We start from the raw sequence: 6,201 nt of genomic DNA on the forward strand, positions 1-6,201 counted from the left end.
AGTTGGTACAAAACGTAGTGGCGAGTTAAGTCCTTTAGTTGATTCCCTTTTGATGACAATCCAAATTTTCAAGCAATTGTACTGGAAATAATAATGCCAAGGTCACAGGTTCAATCCCCGTATGGTCCTGTTGCTTCTTTTCTCTCTTTTCAGCACAGTCTTAACATGAGCTGTTGCAACGTGCAAACCTTGTCCCGTACGCACGTCGTATCTGGCTAAGGAAAGCTACTGATACAGGATTTAGCGTTTTTTGGAGCACGTGCTTGTAGTTAGTCCTCCTTAGTATAGAGTAAACTTCTTACTCTGTGCTGTCTACCTCTGAATCTGTTGCGGATGGATAGTATTAAATACGTCTCGCAAGCCTAATTGCCTATGCCGGGAGATATGGTAAGGTATCTCTAACTAGCACTCGTCCTCTTTTTCACAAGCTGGGGCAAGACCGGGGGTAGAGACTCTTTACCTTTTTAACGATACAGCTTGTCCATTAGTAGCTTTTTTGATGATGACAATACAAATTTTTGGCGCAATTGTACGGGAAATAATAATGGCAAGGTCGCGAGTTCCATCCCGGTACAAGCCAGTCACTTCTATTCTCTCCTTTCAGTACAGTCTTAAAAGGTGCGAAGTTGGTACAAAACGTAGTGGCGAGGTAAGTCCTTTAGTTGATTCCCTTTTGATGACAATCCAAATTTTCAAGCAATTGTACTGGAAATAATAATGGCAAGGTCGCGAGTTCCATCCCGGTACAAGCCAGTCGCTTCTATTCTCTCCTTTCAGTACAGTCTTAAAAGGTGCGTGAGCTTTTGCAGTGTACAAATCTTGCACCACACACTCTTTAAATCTTTCTAACGAAAATCACTGATACAGGTTTTATGGCTTTCGGGAGCGGCCACACCCACCGCTAGTCCTCGTTAGTATAGTGGTGAGTATCCCTGCCGGTCACGTGGGAGTTCGATTCCCTGACGGGGAGGCCTTCTGTGCTGTCTTCTGTACTGTTCTCATATTTATTTAACTGTCCACCATATTATCGGTTCTTCCATCACCATATTGTTTCTATGTATGGTCGTTTTGCTGCCATCTGCTGGCCAGAATTTGTATGCTGCACGCCTCTGTTCTTGTTAATAAAGCTTTCCTTTGCTGGGTGTGTTTTCAGGAGCCTGGGTCCATGTCACTTCCTGCAACCCTTGTGTGAGGGATCTGCTTTCTGTGTGACTGGACATTCATCACTCGGGCTCGTAAGGCATCAGTTTTTTGACCAGCAGTTAGCCTCAGGAAAGATATCAACAGACAACACCAAGGTCATTTCAGTATTATACCAATGTTTGTATTTTGGGTCAAATAAACCCACATTGATTCAAATCACTGTGTCTACGTGTATCCGTATAACCTGAGCTTTTGCCGCTCCTGTCTGCTCCACTGCTTGGACACGAAGGTAGGAAAGTCACACAGCCACTACCAGTTACACCTTCATTCGCCTTCATGTGGAGACAGAACAGTCAAAAAACTGCCTTAGTGACCAGTACCACACTCAGGAATCTCCCTAGCAACAGGCCCACGTGCAGCAAATCTGCCCAGCCACTGAACATGTCTGGACAAGCCTAGGGGAATCAACGTGCATCCGCAGTATCTACTCCCTCGCCTGGAAGTCCTCCACAACTCCAAAAACCCAGCAATTCACTCAAAACACCTTAGGAAGCTTATCAAGTGCCCTATAGGAACCGTGCAGCAATTTTCAGCCCCCAATTCAAAAGTTTATTTTCTTAAAGAGATAGCGCACCTTAAATCAAAATGGCCGAAAAGGACCTTGCTCAGTTCCCCAGTGATAAAACAAAGCAAATGCAACCTGATAATGATAATTATGAAGAGCAGGAAGCAGAACCCACGCTTCCAGCAGACCAAGACGCACGACCAAGACGCTCTCTTAAACCGACGATAAAGGTCATTGAAAACTATCACACCATGAAAGATGAGCTATGTGATAACCTGGAAGAGCAATGGGAACGGGTTTCCTCCCTCATGTCAGGACTTAAATCCTCCTCAGGTGGTGCTGCCAGCTTACAAGTCGCCGTTGGACGGCTGAACACAGCTTATGAAAGCTACAAGGGACTATCCACAAGGTATATAACCTTTCTAAGAGACTCTAATATCGATGAAGCCTCATCAGAACTGAGCAAGGCAGAATCATTAGACAGAGAAAGAGACGCCATGGTGCAGGATGTTAAAGATAAAGCGGAACTCCATATCTCTCATATGCAGGAAACTAGATCACACAGATCAAATTCATCTAAACATTCCTCCCGGTCATACAGATCATCGCGCTCTAGAAGCTCAGCCATGAGTGACAGAATAATAGAGGCCCGCATAAATGCAGAACAATCCAAGGCGAGACGTACCTTCATTGAGAAAACAGCTCTTGCAAAGGCAGAAGCAGAAGCTCGGATAAAGATTTTTGAATCAGAGATGGATGAGGAAATTGCGTTAGCCAAAGTAAGAATACTTGAGCAAGCATTGAGCCAAGGTCTTGATCCAGTCTGCTCGCTACCACAGGAAATGGACGATCCAGTCGATCGCACCAGTGACTATGTGCTGAAACAGTTACCCGTGCCACCCCTTATTTCCAGTACTGTACAAGTCGACAACACTGAAACCTCCGAACCAGCTTTACCTACGGTGCTAGTGCCACCCACAGCACCCGAGCAAGCTAATAACTGTCACCCGGATGTGCCCACTCAAGGACAGTTATTACAGCAAGATCAGGTGCTTTCTGGCCTACCTCCACAGCTCAAGCAGCAGTCATCAGAATCTACAGAGGCTAAACCACGGCTCAACCCTGCAGCAACATCATTCTACCCGGTAGCGTCTCACCCTTTCACGCCAAGCAACCCATACGCCCCAGGGGCATCACAAGTTGTCATGGCAACAAGCAGTGAGAAATCAGATATGTCTGAGTTCGCCAGGTTTATGGTGAGCAGAGAGCTAATCAACACCAGTCTTTCAAAGTTCGATGACCGTGCAGAGAGCTATAGAGCCTGGAAAGCAACCTTCAAAGCCGCCATTGCCAACCTCAACCTAACCGTAGAGCAAGAACTTGACCTCATGATCAAATGGTTGGGCCCAGGCTCTACAAATCGTATCAAGAGCCTCAGAACTGTCTATGTGGGACAAGCAGAAGCAGGTCTCGCTGCCGCCTGGCAGAGACTTGAACGGACCTTTGGTAGTGCAGAAGCGATAGAGAAGGCCCTATTCCAGAGACTGCAAAACATCCCAAAGATCAATCTCAAGGAAGTCCATAAGCTTCAGGACTTAAGTGATCTGCTCATGGAACTGGAGCTAGCCAAAAGAGACCCTCGTTTGACTGGGCTGTGCTACCTGGATACAGCGCATGGAGTGAACCCAATTGTTGTGAAGCTACCATACGGTCTGCAAGAGAAGTGGGCAGCGTCGGTCTCAAGGTACAAAAGAGCACATGACGTCACCTTTCCCCCATTTATTCATTTCTGTAGGTTCATCGATGAACAGTCCCAGATGAGGAATGACCCCAGCCTTGACTTCCTGGGGTCCAACACTATAGCCTCAGCGACGTCATCATCAGGGTTTGAAAGTGTCATGCATAAACACAGAGACTTTAAGAGCAGCGTGAGCGTTAGAAAGACTAACCTACCATCACCTGCAGTACCCACGGGAAAACAGTACACTACCTCATTAGGAAACAAGTCCTTCAATCGTGAATGTCCCATTCATAAAAAAACCACACTCACTGAACAAATGCAGAGGGTTTAGATCCAAAACCATACAGGAGCGCAAGAAAGTCCTCACCGAGCTTGGGGTATGTTTCAGATGCTGCGCTTCATTGGAGCACATGGCCAAGGACTGTAAATCTGCCATCAAGTGTGAAGAGTGTCATAGCGAAAGACATGCCTCAGCTATGCACCCAACCCCACTCGCCAGGGACTCACCGGCTGCAGTCGCCATTAGCCCCGCTCCAAGTCATGGCGGGGAGCCCCAGAATCACGCCAACACCGCCACAGCTGTTTCCTGCTCATGCTTGGAAGTATGTGGGGAGAGTCAGAGTGAGAAATGTTGTGCCCGACTATGCCTAATCAAGGTTTACCCAGACGGACAACCAGAAAAGGCAGTAAGAATGTATGCCATCATCGACGACCAAAGTAACCGGTCCCTAGCGGGACCTAAATTCTTTGAAGCCTTTGGAATCAAAGGACCATCAGAACCCTACACCTTAAACACCTGCTCGGGCCGCATAGAGACTAGCGGCAGAAGGGCACAAGGATTCATTGCTTCTCCTATCAATGGGGATACCGAAATACCCCTACCGACGCTGATCGGATGCGACCAAATACCCAACCATAGGGATGAGATTCCTACCCCAGAAGTTGCATTTCACCAACCACACCTAAGGCACCTAGCCAGCCTTATCCCACCTATGGACATCAACGCCGAGATTCTACTCCTGCTCGGCAGAGACAATCTAAGGGTACACAAGGTGCGTCAACAATGTAATGGTCCCGACTATGCACCATACGCCCAGAGACTGGACTTGGGATGGGTAGTCATAGGGAACGTATGCTTAGATCAACCAGGAATTGACTCCTTCAAGACTTATGTGCGTGGAGATGGACGCACAACTTGCATTAAGCCGTGTCCTCATCACTATGAGGTGAAAGAGAAGTCTCCAGACCTCATACAGCCACCTGACATAATTTCTCCCTTCTTTGCCGAAGACTTGGGGAGATCAGTCTTTCACACAACCAAGAACGACGATAAAGTAGCCTTGTCAGTAGAGGACAGAGAATTTGTCAAGATAATGGACAGAGAGTCCTTTAAAGACGAAACCGATCACTGGGTTTCTCCATTACCCTTCCGAGCTACCAGGCTAAGACTCCCTAACAATCTGGAACAAGCTCTGTCTAGATTTAACTCTCTTCAGCGTACCATGAACAGCAAGCCTGAAATGAGAAAACACATTGTCGCCTTTATGGATAAAATATTCCGTAACAACCACGCAGAAACAGCTCCATCCTTAAGGAAGAACGAAGAGTGCTGGTACTTGCCTTCATTCGGAGTGTATCATCAATGGAAACCTAATCAAATTAGGGTTGTTTTCGATTCAAGCGCCAAACATCAAGGTGTATCTCTAAATGATGTTCTTCTCACAGGTCCCAATCTGACAAATAACTTAGTAGGAGTGCTGATGAGGTTCAGGAAAGAGCCTGTCGCCATCACTGCCGACATTGAACAGATGTTCCACTGTTTCGTAGTCAGAGAGGACCACCGGAATTTCCTCAGGTTTCTGTGGTACAAGGACAATGACACCAATGCAAAGATGGTGGAGTATCGAATGAGGGTGCATGTATTTGGAAACAGCCCTTCACCTGCCGTAGCAACTTACGGCCTTCGGAGAACTGCATTAGAAGGAGAGTCCGAGTATGGAGCAGACGCGAGAGACTTTGTAGAAAAGGACTTCTACGTAGATGACGGACTCAAATCACTACCGACTGAAGAAGCGGCTATCAGTCTGCTCAAGAGGACTCAAAGAATGTTGTACCAAGCTAAACTTAGACTACACAAAATTGCTTCAAACAGCCTGGCCGTAATGAGAGCCTTCGAGTCAGGTGATCATGCACCTGGATTCAAGGACATTAACCTGGGACTGGACAGTCCACCTGTGCAGAGGAGCTTGGGCCTCAGGTGGGATCTCTCGGCCGACTCCTTCGGTTTTCAAATAAGTTGTGCAGACAAGCCATTCACAAAACGTGGTGTCCTATCAGTGGTGAACAGCCTATTTGATCCGCTGGGATTTGTAGCGCCCATCACCATACAAGGTAGATCCCTACTGAGACAACTTTCTGAAACCGTCAAGGATTGGGATACCCCACTTCCTTCTGATAAAGAGCAAAAATGGGAAGCCTGGAAACAATGTTTGTGTGCCTTGGATGAGATCCACATCCCGAGATGCTATGTCAAAACCTCATCTACCTCTAGCATAAAGAAAGAACTCCACGTGTTCTCAGACGCCTCCACGGAAGCCATTGCAGCGGTTGCCTATCTGAAGGTGACAGAACTCAACAAACAAAGTCACATTGGATTCGTCTTTGGTAAGGCTAAGTTGGCTCCCAAGCCTGATCATACTATTCCCAGACTTGAACTCTGTGGGACTGTGTTAGCAGTGGAGATTGCAGACTT

The sequence above is a fragment of the Sceloporus occidentalis genome, unplaced genomic scaffold (genome assembly GCF_023333645.1).
Source record: "Sceloporus occidentalis isolate IW3139 unplaced genomic scaffold, rSceOcc1.0.p SCAF_22, whole genome shotgun sequence".
Lineage (NCBI taxonomy): Eukaryota > Metazoa > Chordata > Lepidosauria > Squamata > Phrynosomatidae > Sceloporus > Sceloporus occidentalis.